This window comes from Dryobates pubescens, chromosome 14, assembly GCF_014839835.1.
Source record: "Dryobates pubescens isolate bDryPub1 chromosome 14, bDryPub1.pri, whole genome shotgun sequence".
NCBI classification, from domain to species: Eukaryota; Metazoa; Chordata; class Aves; order Piciformes; family Picidae; genus Dryobates; species Dryobates pubescens.
This window is the reverse complement of record NC_071625.1, coordinates 17,120,830-17,134,174: the sequence shown is the minus strand read 5'-3', so window position 1 is coordinate 17,134,174 and position 13,345 is coordinate 17,120,830. Positions and strand designations below refer to the sequence as shown.

General features: G+C 36.7%; 1 protein-coding gene across 3 annotated transcripts in view; it reads right to left on the bottom strand.

Moving 5' to 3' along the window:
- Positions 1-13,345, bottom strand: part of TRAPPC9 (trafficking protein particle complex subunit 9) — a 427,530-nt gene that overhangs the window by 214,354 nt on the left and 199,831 nt on the right. The window lies entirely within an intron of this gene.

Sequence of the window (13,345 nt, the reverse complement as noted above, 5' to 3'; positions counted from 1 at the left end):
TACATGCTGCAGAATAGCAATGAGGAGCTTTATGCTCTAATGGCTTTACTATAAATAGAATCTCTTCAATGCTGAAAGCTCTTCATTAAAAGGATTAGTGACTACAACACACAACAGGAACAACCGATACCAAACCTCAGGCTTTGTAGCAAAAACTGCTTTTAAATTTACTAAAATTAAGATTTCCAAAGTGATGTGTGTAATTTGGTGAGTAAAGCAGAATGAAAAAGAACTCTCTCCTTGCCATGCAACATTTTGGAGAGATGTCTTTGATATAAAAATAATAGTTTAAGGAATCAGCTTCCTAGTAGTCTCATTTTCTCTAGTTCAATGCCAAATTGACTGTATAATGCAATGTCAAAATGAAGTACAAAGTCACAACAAAACTGATGTCAATACTCAAGCATAATAAATTATTAGTTATCTGCTAGAGCAGAAAAAAAATTCTTTCCTGTTGGGTTTAAGATAGGGACACAAATTGTCACAAGGCTCGGCTGCAGCTCTGCAACACTCAGCTACATTGCAGTAAAAGTCACTCTCAGTGACTGAAGTAGGAGGGTGACAAACATAGGGACAATGAGGGGACAAGCAGAATAGGGATTCTACTTACCATTTCAGGATAAACAATAAAGCCAGCTTTAGGGGGTTTCTTTTGAGATATACGGGCAAATACATTACTAGACTGATGTCTCATAAATACTATGCCATGGGAAAGAGACGGGAGACCAAATGTAAATTAAAGCAGCAATAAGGCACATCTTTTTAAGTGATGAGTTATCCTAACACAGCAACAGTGAAAGACTATGACTAGGAAGTCAGAAACTCTGAGGAAGATAATTACCTGCCAAAGATGAGATAAATTGACCATCTACAAATATTAGAAATAACAGGCTTGTCGAGTACTCTGTTAAACATGTGTATGAAGCATTCAAAGAACTGACAAAGCTCACTGATAAAAACGGTGGAGTGTGTGCAGTCTATCAATGAAATGCAATCCCTTCCAAGAGTAATCCTGTTTGAAGACACACAGTAACCCTGCACATCCACTGTGAAATTTCCTGCATTCTCAGATACAGTTTACTTGCTCCTATCTTAGCCTGCACTACCAAGCTACCTTTCAATGAACTCTGCCCACAATTAGCAGTGCATACAATTAGCCTTATCAATGGGCTTATACATTTTCTAAGTACCAGCTAGCCCTGGGACCACACAAGGAAGACTTCAGCCTCTAACAGAAGGGTATTTCTTGCAGTACCTTAGCATATATGTGAAAATATTATTTGAAAGTGCTTCCAAACAGATCACCAAGACAAAAATGGTGATCAGAGAATACGTACTGAAAGACTAGAGGGAGTAACAAGCCATCAAACTACTGAGGTTGTTAAAGAAAGGGTCATCTCCATGGGTCCATTCTGTATTTTTCATTGAAAAGACTGCACCACCTGATCGCTGATCAATGAATTCTGCTCATGGTCCTTTTTTTTGCTGTGGTTCTGCAATTCTCTTTTTGCTTCAGCATTTTTAACTTGTTTGAATGAAAACAGATGCGGGAAGGTAATTTTAATTTTCTTAATAAAAGGCATACTTTTGCTTAGTTAGAACTAATGGCATATTGAACTATATTATGGGTTTTCCTCTTTTACATTTGTTTATTGTTAGAGAACAGAAATTTTATAAAGCATAAACCAAATTTAGATTACCGAAATAGCTAAGGCTAGCTTTTTCCCCTCTGACATTTAGACTAACGGCAGATTTTGATTCCCTAGAAAAATTGCTAATATGCAGACCTACATACTTTTTTTCATTCTAAATTAGAGGATTTGCTACTAACATGCCATATGCTGTGTGATATGTTTAACAGAATGTTACACTTCTAATTGCATACCAATCAAGGGCTCATATTTTCCAACAATTAGCAGGGTAAAGTATAAATTTCCTAGTGTCGTTGGTGCTTTCAGAGCTTACAATATTTTAATCCACACCTCTTCAAAAAATTACAAACATGGTTTAGCTTCAGAAAGAGACCTCCACACACATTGAAATGGAGAGGATGGGGAGAGAGAGGGAAAGGAAAGATTCATTTCTTGTGACAGCACCATCCTTTTAACTTACCAGGATTTCACACAACTGTATCACAGAATCACAGAATGTTAGGGGCTGGAAGGGACCTTGAAAGATCATCTAGTCCAAACCCGCTGCCAGAGCAGGATCAGCTGCATATCACACAGGGATACATCCAGGTGGGTTCTGAATGCCTCCGGAGAAGGAGATACTCAGTAGTAGAATAGTTGACTCCACAAATGGGGGGGGTTTTCTGGGGAGGGCTGGGGTTTTGGTCAGGGAGGGGTAATCAGTGTCTGTCTATTATGCCTTGATCTTCTGTGATGAGGTTTCTCTGCTAAGAGGAGCTGAAAGGAAGAAATACACAGCTCCTTCTGATATCTTAAGGATATAATATGATGAGCTTACCTGAACATTTTAAAATCACCTAGTTTCATGGGTAAGCCTAAGAAACTAAATATTCTGTCTTCTTGCCAATTATAGCGAGATTGAATGGGGTACAGGAATGGGGAAATCTGGAAACAGTTAAATCTCACATCTCAGTCAATTTCCACTTTCTTAAGCAGCTGATGGTATCCAATCCTGATCTTCACCATACAGCTTTAGAACGTTTTGAAGATGTTTTATGCTGAGACTAACTGGCTTTTTACTTGTATCTATTAACTTACCTGATGATATTCAAATATCACTAATAAGTGATGAGTCTTTCCACCATATCATTTATTATTTATGATGGAGCTGGAGTGAGCTACTTAATGAATAGCAAGATGACTCAGATTCATTTTAATCTCTGTTTCAAAATAGACAGAATCCCAAAAGACTTTTCACCCAGATATTATTACATATGGATAAAATTTTACTGAGCAAACTACCTGTGTTTATTTCAGTGTATGCAAACTTTAATAAATTTACTTTGCCATCAGAATATGAAGTAATGGCAATTAAAGACTGTCTAATCACTGCCTATAAAGATAGTTTTAATTTGCTATTAATTACCAGATATGGTGTACTCAAATTTAATTTCTAGTGACATGCTCAAGGCAATTCCACTTTACCACGGAAAATATTTGAACCCACACTTACATCTCCTGTTTCTCCTGTTATCTCAGAGCTCAGAAGAGCCCTTCATAATGCCTCAGACCGAAACTAGACAAAGGACAGAGGTCAAGGCCATCTGCGGCATTTTACATCAGTTCAGTAACACTACTGGATTATTAGCAAACTGCCAGATCCAATGCAATACCAAAGATAGTTTAAATGAGAAGGACTTAGAATGATGCTGACCAGTATGTCAGAGGTGCTCTTAATCTCACACAATATACTGTCTATGAAACTATTTATTATGAGAACAGAAGGAAACCGTTGAAGGTTAGCTCTACGTGATGATCAAGTAGTTGGGTATTTTCACACTCTCAAAATAACAGAATAATTTCACTGTTTGTTGTCATGCCTTTTGAAGACCAGCTTCCAGATTATCATCTCTGACCTCTATTACACACTGCCTTCTCTATCAGGGCTGTATCACTGCACATCACTGTCCTGGTTTGCCACTGCTCATTTTTATGTGGCTGAATTATGCACAGCTTGCCAAACAGGCCTCCTGAACGAACACTACACACTCTGACAGCGAGAAAGACAAAACAATTTCTTACAAGCAATCAATTCTGTGTTGTCTCATTTTTATTCCTTGCTTCATGTCCTGCCAGCGTTTTTTTCACTTTTCTGTAGTCTCTCTTACTTATGCAGAGATTTCCGAGTATTGCTGGCTCCAAGGAACTGCATGGCCTGCACAACAACCTCTTGGAAAGACAGCAACTGAAAGAGAATAACCAGATACTGAAGTAACAATTTGTGGTGACTTGACCTTGGCCAGTTGCCAGATGACCACTCAGCTCCTCACTTATTCCACCTCCATAACAGATGAGGGAAAGAAAATGGAATAAAAGAGATCATAGGTCAAGATAAAGACAAGGAGATCGCTTACCTAGCAAAGTAAGTAAAAAATTAAAACATCTTCCCACTCCTTTTACAGTCCTACCTTCACCCTTTCACTCTTGATCCCTTTAGCATCTTCAACCCTCCTCCTTCTCTGACTTTGCACTGCTTCTGCTGCTTCTCCTTCCTTGGCTTCCTCCCACTCTGCTTCCTTCAACCCTTTCTGAAACTCAGTTTCCCTACAGTTCCTCCAGCTTGGCTAAGGGGCTCATTTGTGCCCTGCAGTGGGGCCATTAGCGTCTGGCACAGGGCAGCCCCAGCCTCCCCTCACAGAGGCAACGTCTCGGCATGGACACCCCACACATTCTGATTTCCAGGATTTGGCGCATGCTTGTGGCAAACCCCACAAGCATTGTGCAATGCAAACTAAACTAAACTTGCAGCTCATCCGTGGTTCTGGGCTTCTGAACAACTATTGAATTTCCATCTAGCAACACCAGAGGATATTACAAGAAATGTGTCTTTTATTCTACTTTCTTGAGGACAGTGCAAGTCATATGGATAGACAAATGTCATTGTCACTCAGAATACAAGCTTAGATATTAGGAAAAAATAGCTGTAATATATCTGACCACTCAGTGAGTGAGCTGCAGACATCAATCCAATTCCTACTAGACAGCCACCCAGGTGCAGGGCTCACAGATATAAATGGGCTGTTTCCTCAGCATCAGGGGAAATGACAGCAAGAAGGAGCCTTTCCTTCAGAAAATACCTTTTATAGCAACATCCTCAGCACAGCCATGGGAATGTCATAGACCTGGCAAATACAACACCATTACAGCTATTCCTTACTACTGGCTAAAAAGGACTTCTAGTGATGATAAAAGTGAATAAATCACACAGAATTCCACATCAATTTGAAATGCTATAGATGCTTCTTCACAAGATGACATGACCCTTTGACAAAAAACAAGGCCTGATACTACTTTACTACATGGTGTCAAGTACCTGAAAATTGAAATTTATCAAATTAATTTCTGAAAGTTTTGGCAGTTTCATTATTTTGTATTTACTTAGGGTGACTTCATTATAATCCACCTTAAACATTCAAGATGCTGCTATATTAGAGAAACAGTAGCAACTAACCACTGTGTTGTAGCCAGATACCAACAAAATTCATACTGGTCTTAATATATACATTTTTTAATGAGCCAGTTTTAATAGCATGGATTTACTCTATCATTGCCACTTTCAAACTAATGTTTGTGAGGGAGGCCATGTTGACTTCTACAGCCTACATCAGGTTCTGTGAAATATTCACTATGATTTTGGTGACTGATAAAAGGACAACAGAGAGTACTGAAAATGAAAACACAGATTTAGTTTATTAAGGCAGAGTTCATTGAGGATCTGTGTCAGGAACAAGGATACTGAAGATCTATGAAAAAAAAAATCAGCCTACTTTACGACACAAAGGCCACATTGTTGGGTAGGCAATAAAAAAACCCCTATACTACCAATGTGATTTGATAGGGGCTGAATTAATGAGGTGGGAATTACAAAAAAAAGAGTTATCTTTACTTTTTCCTGAAAACCTCGCCCCCAAATTAGGTATAAGAACTTATTAAACTATTTACAGGTTCTATTCAGTCACAAATTCTATCAGGATGCTTATGGGTAACTGGCCTTAACTGATGAGTCAAGCTATATGGGGGTGGGGAGACAACACGTGCAAGTACTTGGAAATTTCGCTTTTGTTTTCTTTTTGTTTTGTTTTTTTTTTTTTTAAAGGAACCCTTTCCTGTTAATTTGATTAAATTTAAACTTTGCACTTCTGCTGAGAATATCTAATGGTCCAGTCAAATGATATGCTTTAGCAGCAAAAAAGAGTCTGATCCAAACTACCAAGTAATCAGTGAAAAACTGCTTTCATTTACAACATTTGTGGCCTTCAGTTCCAAGCATACACATTCATTTTTCAAGGGAAATAAAACAAAAGCTGAAAATGTCAGAAGCCAGATAAGCAAAGCTCAGCGTATGCATCCTGGAATAAGGTCATTCTTCCTGCTTACCTGTTGAACCCATCCCTCCATCAGCATATTTTCCATTTCTCATTCTCTACATATTTAACTATACAATTCATTGAACTGCTGGGCAACTGAAATCCTGCCAGATCAAAGCGTCTTTCTTGCCTCTCTTTTTAATACATAGATCTTGCCATCTTTTTTCCTTTTTTCCTTTTTTTTATTAACTGTCCACAAGCTGAATCATATTTTAATATTTTTTTTTTTTTTAATTCAAATGCTATCTTCTGTGTCCATCAAAGTTACAGAAAGCTCTTTCTCTGCAGATTCAGGGATACATTTCACCAACTGCGATACAAGGCAGGTTTTTGTCTTTTTGGTCTTATTTTGTTACAATTATCTTCACAGCTCTTTTTGCAGGTGTAACCCATTCTCATAATTATCTCCATAGATTTTCATTTCTTAATTTAGAAGTTCAACTGATCTATTACTCAATTTACTTCTGACAATACCTAGGAAATAAAGTACCTTGAGTAACAGCATAATGATTTATCATCATTATGATGCTCCTCAATCATCACTTATGGCTTAACTGAAACATTGTAAGAAATACTGCTCAAAAGAAGTAAACTATGTACAGCTTTTTTCCTTCTACTTTTTTTTAAAAAAAAAAAAAAAAAGGCAATGGTTTTGCAAGTGGAATACTAAAAATACAGTCATTCACTCAAATATAACAATATCCATTAGCACCATGTGCCAGAATCAAGCTTGAACAAGTTAATTTCCTTCTACCACAATGGCTTGTGTCTTTTCGTACCTGATGTAAACAACTTTTTTTTTTGGTACTTTCCTCTCCACCAGTATTTCTGCTGCAGGATGGTGGTGAAAACCTTAATGGCCTTTAAAAGATCTAGACTGCATTTACTAACAGTCAAAATAGTGAACACAGTACTCATCTGCTAGATTCATTCAACTTTTGAGAACTGATCCAATCAGTATAGCATCTCCATAACATAAAGAACAGTAAGTTCTTATTCCCAGATTGCCTCCAAAACTTTACTTTGCCCTGTTCTAGTTTGATCTGAGCTCTTCTATATGAAGTTGCCCATGGGAGGTCTCATTAGAGACCTGGCAAAATGTCATATACACCTTTCTTCACGGCAGAATTACATTGGTAGCTCAGACTAACACTTGATCAAATCCTTCCCTAACACTTAATCTTACGCTTGTAAGAAGAGCAAGGTCATAGCTAAAATTTGTGTTCCACATTGGGTGCCACAAATTAAAGGTTTCACCTATGGGAAGGAGCAGATGACTAAAATGACCAACAAGGGATTCCATTCCATATACGTCTTATTTGGTATAATGCTGAGGGATTACAAGTGACAAGCTTTCTTTATTGCTATCATCCATGGAGGACTCTGCCTGTTTGATCCCAATCCATCCATTCCTGAATTCAGTTCCAGAATCCAGCCCCTGAATCCAGCTCTGGTCTGCCTCAGTGCCTACCCAGAGCATCAGCAATGATGGTGATGTAACTGCCATCAGAGGGGTTGGATACAATATTGATTTTTTGGTATATACTTCATTTTATTATTATTGTTTCATTAAAACTGTTTTTCTTTCGTTTCCAGTCTGTAAGTCTTTCATTATTCCCTTTCTCCCTTTGGAAAGGCAGAGGGCTTAATAGAAAGCATCTGTCATTCATCTAGTGGCTGGCTGTCCTAGCCCTAACACTTGGCAGAGGCTTCTGACAAACACCTGTAGTGACATGACAAGGGCAAAAATTTTAAAACGAAAGATGCAACTTTATAATGTCCCTTCCAACCCAAACCATTGTACGATTCAGTGTAGCAGCCTCTTCTCCTTTTGGCAAGGTGCTGGTGCTTCTCCTTCAGTCATCAGCATATTTCATCAGTTTATTCCTGCTCCTTATAACTTTTCCTTTCCCCCCCACCCCCAGCAAAAATCACTAACGATTCAGACCAATTAAAGTTTTCCTCAACCAACACTTGAACAACTTTATTAATATTTATCACTCCATTTTCCCTCCTGCTTCCTCTTACTGCTTAGAAATGCTGGACCTGCGGCTTAAGCTCTCAGCTTTGCCAGGAAGTAACTCATAGGAAGTAACCAGTGACACTCCACCCAACCTGTCTCAAGCTAATCTGTCTTCACATAAGAGGTTTTGTAAATTTATTTTCACTTTAAGGTGCCCTCTTTGTTCATAGCATCTTTTCTTTGAAATCACTACTGTCCAGGTAAGTTTGAAACAATTTCTCTAAATGCTTCTCCTTTAAGTTTAGGGTAACCAAGGCTTCATTAGGAATTAGAAACAACAGCTGATTTTAAAAATATCACACAATAGCATGTTTTGACATGCAAGAACATTCTTCATGTGCCAGATGCCCTAGTTTTATCAAGTTAGTCCATTTTTTCAATTTACTACCCTAGTCCCCTAACACTTCCCAGTAACTAAAGCATGTTGCTTGTTTCACATTGCCAAAATATCCTACAAAACAGCCCGCACACAAGCTGTTAAGATATGAAAGTCTTCCCACCTCTTTTGTATCTTAAAAATATAAATGAAAAACCTGAAGATTTTTCTAAATGGATGAGAAAGGTTGGCCACCTAGTAAAATGCATTTACAACCAGATTGCTTCTCCATTTCAGTTTTCCTACAAATCAGACACTGATTCTCCACCTTACAGACATCTTAGGCTTGAGATTATCTGTCAAATGTTTGGTTTCATCTTTCCAATGATGATAATGGGCAGACTACTGGAATTCCAAAACAGAAATAATTACAGGATAGTTTAGTTTGATGAATAACATTGGTATTTTATTTTTTTGAATGGCAGACCTTTATACACCCTGCTAATTTCTCCATATTTCCAGGCTTGTATCTATACAATCTTCATCTTCCTGTGGAAGACCTGTGGAGGGGGTTGATTATTAGAAGAGAAAGTAAACCGACTTCCTTACTGTTCCTATTAAGATTGTTCAAGAACAATACTGTAGGACTGACTCCACTAGAGCAAAACTGTTATAAATTATCATGTCTGCAGAGATTGGGCTCCTTTTAACTAGGTCCTTTGGGACAAAAAGTTGTCAGGGTGTTAAGGTGGTATCCAAAACAGACTTAGAAATGTATCATTTCCTCATCTACCCACTGACAGATACTTTAAAATATTTTCCTCTGTATTTAGAATGCAGTGATTTGACAGTGCTGCAATTCCTAAGAGGTAAGCACATAAATTGTGGAAAGAATTAATCATGGTTTAAGGTCAGACTGCACAATACAAAATAAAATGGGTGAGTAGGTTTAGTAATTAATTTTAAGATCCATGAAATGCATAAACAGACAGAATTGGTTCTCATTTGGTGCTCTCTAAAACATAAACCAAATTATCAAGATAATTTATTTTAAAAGTAATAATTCCCTAAGCTGCTTTGTGAAATGCAACCAGGTAAAACTTCCAAACAAGCTGTCCAGAACTACATGCTCCTAAAACACTTCAAAATACTTTCCAATCTACCTCTCCTATTGATTCCAACTACCTGTGAAGGACAACTGAAAACACCTTCAATTCTGGTGGGTTGCTTTTTTTGCAACACAGCCACACAATGCAGGTAGACATAGAATTTGTTGTGACCTCACAAGAAAATGTCTAGCATTCTCTAAGTAAATAATTAAGACTTTAGTTACTAACCATCACTTTACTTAATTATGTCCTGAACAGCATTCAGTAGCAGTGTTGTTGGTTTTCCCTTTAATCACATACTGGAAAATTAAATGCACTGCATTGTGAAAAGATATCCATGATTAATTTAAAGTGTCTTGAAATTCATATTTATTACAAAGTAAGAAGTGATGAATGAATGAAAAAGAGTGAATGAAAAAAAAAAAACTATGAATGAAAGCAAAAAGCTCATTCTGGACTTTTCCCTCAGTAAGGTTTGACAAACGTATGTTTCTTAAAGTATTACTGCAAATACAATCATTAGAGTTCATATATAAACACTGATTTTGAGGTATTCACTTAGTTTCTACACAGAGAGAAAAGTATTTCCCTGATATATTAATACAGTTAAGTGTCTAAATTCTAAATTCCTAAATCAAATTTCTCTAATAAACCCTCACTCTTACACATAGGAGAATCATCAGGAAAAGATGTCTTTACCTTGTGGTCTCAGGCAGTGAAGGAAGTTAAGTTCATTTTGCTTTATGTAGGAGAATTTCAAATAAGGTTCTGTTGCGAAATTTGTGTGCAGCATGTAAAGTGTTAGAAACCTCTCACTTAAGAGGTGCTCCTCATTTGAATGTAGAAATATCCTGAATCCAGCGCATTCTGAGTTCAAGCAACAGTTTATTTCAAACTCAGCCTATTTCAAGTTCGGTACCAACATTTTGTGCATAGCATTTGATAATTTTGCTGTGAAACGTAGATGTGTGCCATCAAACTGATAAGTATTCAGTCTCAGAATTGTGCTTGCTTGTGAAACTTAGGAACATAAATCAAACAAAGATTGAAAAAATGTCACACAGCCAGCAACTACAAATGCCTCCAACTGATAATTTTCAAATCTAACTGTGGAACTCACACAACATATGACTTTGAAGAGTCTTGGTTCTCCTCATTAAACATTGCAGGCTATATTTTCTTGATTGGATGATATTAATATATTCACCTTAAAACCACATCTACTCCTGCATTTGGTTTGTTGCCCAGCAGTAAAAAGAAAATAAGTCATAAATTTTAGAGTACACTGAAGTTGGTGGAGTTGAACAAGATTATGTTTTTCAATTCTGTGTGATTTACTAACCAGTCTAACAGACAACTTCATTTTATAGACATGTCCTAAATCTTAACAGCTATTTTAAAAACATATTAAGCACTCTCATTTTAGCCTTTGATGTATTTTCGTTTTTATGATTCCTCATGTTTCAAATAGTTTTCTCTTCCCCAGTCATTTAATTATATGAAATCACAACAAAGTCTGTTTACTAAGAGACTTTTTTTTTTAACTTTGACAACCTTCAGAGCTGACTTCTTACCCTCACACCAAAAGTCCAATATCACACCAAAAGTCCAGTATCACTAACTTTTACTTTGACTCTTTGTCTTGCCTTTAATAATAGTAAAAAAAAAAAAAAGACAGGCTTGTCAAATTTACATGAAAAATTAATTCAATATGCCTTTATGATTTTAGAAATGTAATATTAACTCTAATATGAATTAAACATGGCAAATTTAAAAGGAATTTTGAAGTCCAGCCTTTATAAATTTGAACAGGCGCCAGTCATTTTTTTAATCAAAACCATGTTAAATATTCATTCATGTTTCACTGTGAGCACTTAAAATAAAGTAAACCCTTCAATGTAGCCATCAATATGGCAAAAGCCTTGAATTTTACTGCATAATGCTAAGGCAAGTTTCCAGCCAATATATGCAAAAATTATATTGCAGTGATAGCCAGTAGTAACAGATTCATATTAAAACACAAGTTATTCCTAACACAGAGAGAAGTAAAGCTCAAAGCAAAGAAAGGCTGTGACTACAAAGAGTGTGATGAGTAAGAGAAAAAAGGCCCTGGCTGATACTCCAATATTACAGTATTTTAAAAGCATCTTCTTATCCATGACATCAAAATACTGAATGAGGCAGGACAAAAAATTAAAATAAAAAAGTACTTCTGTGTAAGCAGTATTTTTTTGCCACCAAAACTGTCCAAAAGAAAATACCATGTATAACTTCCAGCAAACCAAGTTATTTGGTATCTCACAGATTCTCCCTTTATTTAACACAGAATGCTAACATGTAGGCCGCAATCCACCAAGACCTTGTGCTTCAAAGGATTTTGCAGTTGAGAGGCAGGGAATATCATAGAGTTTTGGGTGGTGTTCATACATTCTGAAAACTAAAGTAACGGGGATTCTTCAACAGAAACAAACACCAGTCTGAGAAATTACCAGCTCCACAGGGAATCAGATTGAGTTGTGTATCAGTGCTAAATTCATGGCTTTCAGCTACTGCACCAAAGTACCTATAGATATCAGCATCTAGGCAGAAATACCAGATGCAATCATACAACTCTAAAAGCTTCTTTTAATAAGAAAATAGTGGGATTTGCATAAAATGATAATTAAAAGAAGAAAACCAAGGAAACAGGAAAAAAACCCAAAACACCTGTTTTAATCCTTAGGCAATCTCCCATATAAAAGTGACAAGGAAAACACTTTAAACACAGACTCCAGTTTAGAAACCTAAGGTCAATACCACTCTACAGAACTGAGATGACTCTCAAGTGATTTGTCGGAGTTCACAAGAAGAATCTGACACAAAACACTTGTTTTACTGATTAGGACCACGGCAATCATAGCCAAAACCCGTCATACAAGCAAGTGCTACTAAATCCTTAAATCCTCGAAAGAACAGAAGCCAGGTAAGGATGATTTCAGAGACATGTCAGACACGTTTACAACAAAAAACTTTGAACCATTATCAGTTTTAATCATCTCCACTATAACAAAGTGCATACAAGTTTTAACATACAGTTGAGGAGGGTCCCCAAGCTTACACAACCCCAAGCATTTAAAGGGTTCACAAATACTAGAGTTTGGGGCTGTTTTAGTTTTAACAGTTGACATGGGTAACAGTGGTGGTTCATTGTTCCTTAAAATCAGTCCTCTCAAATTGTTTAAAATAGAAAGTACAGAACTAAGTCTACTTGAAAAGCTGAAGCTTTGAAACCAATTTTCTGATAAGCTGGGGACTTTTTCTGAAACTTTTAACTGATATAGATGTGTAGGGGATAAAACATACCACGTTCAAAAGCCTTTGAACAAGCCTTCTTAAAAACCTCAGACAGAAGGCACATTATTACAATTCTTCAAAATCAAATTAATTCAGTATTTCACTGTCGAAATATCATTCTAAGTACAAAATCATTAGAAAGCATTCTTCCCCACTATGCGGAGTACCAACTTTTTCTACTCCCAAAACATCAGTAATACAAATGTCTAGACCATGATAAGAAATATAACTCAAAGTGTATTACAATTCCATTTTCGAGAAATTACTTTAAAAACACACAGTCAAGCAAAGGGAAAAGTGTAAGCAGCAGCCACCTCTCCTACACACAACTAGGACTGCAATTTACAGGGAAAAGTGCATACTCAGGTTTCATACTTACTACTATTGAACAGTGACACTGAAAATAAAATAGGCATAACATAGGCATCAATTTTATATTTATCTTCAGCTAAATAAGATATCTAATGGAAAATAAAAATCCTGGCAAATTGTCCTGTATCATAGAT